The following is a 1,040-nucleotide window of genomic DNA, read 5'->3' as shown; positions in this document are numbered from 1 at the left end:
ACGTTAAGGTTGGAAGCCCAAAAATCGTAGCGTGTATTTTCGAGGAGCCCAAAAATCAGACTTTATTCAAGCTCTAAAATTTAATAAAAGTTATTTTTTGACTATTTCATATCTGCGTGTTACAACGGGGTTAATTTTTTACTGTAAGCGTTGGAGCCTAAAAATCGAAGTGGGTATTTTCTGGGAGCCCAAAAAAGCCCAAAAATATCCCGTGAATAAATAAATGAAAATTTTCATTTTTTTGAAGGGGATTGATTTTGGAAGTTAAGGGTTGGTTTGGGGAAAAATTTTTTTGCGGATTTTAAGAGCCCAAAAAAAGCCCAAAATTCTGGTGTGATTGAATTTTTATTATTAATGATTTAAAGAAGTGGAGGTGCTGGGTTAATGTAAGCTGGCACCTCCACAAGAAAATTGATTTTTTGAAAAAAGTAAAGGAGCCCAAAAATTTTTATTGCAGCCCAAAAAAGCCCAACAATAGCCCAAAATTCTGAGCTATGAAAGATTCAAAAATTTTCGAGGAGCCCAAAAATCAGAGACTCTATTACAATTCAAAAATTCTAGAAAAATTGATTTTTTCTCAAAGTAGTATCTACGTGGGTTGATTTTTGACGTTAAGGGTTGAAGCCCAAAAATCGTACCGAGTATTTCCGTGGAGCCCAAAAATCAGAGACCCTATTTCCAATAAAAAATGCTACGAAAATTTATTTGCAGACAAAGTTGTATTTACGTGGTAGAGAGGGGTTTAATTTTTGACGTTAAGTGTTGAAGCCCAAAAAACGTAGTGGTTATTTTCGAGGATCCCAAAAATTAGAGACTTTATTTCCATTGAAAAAATCTAGAAAAATTCATTTTTTGACAAAGTAGTATCTACATGGAAGAGAGGGGTTGATCTTCGACGTTAAGGGTTGAATCCCAAAAATCATATCGGGTATTTTCGAGGAGCCCAAAAATCATATCGGGTATTTTCGAGGAGCCCAAAAATCAGAGACTGTACTTCCATTGAAAAATTCTAGAAAAATTTATTTGCAGACAAAGTTGTA

Source organism: Belonocnema kinseyi, chromosome 7 (assembly GCF_010883055.1).
Source record: "Belonocnema kinseyi isolate 2016_QV_RU_SX_M_011 chromosome 7, B_treatae_v1, whole genome shotgun sequence".
Taxonomy (NCBI): domain Eukaryota; kingdom Metazoa; phylum Arthropoda; class Insecta; order Hymenoptera; family Cynipidae; genus Belonocnema; species Belonocnema kinseyi.
Note: the sequence above shows the minus strand (reverse complement) of the source record.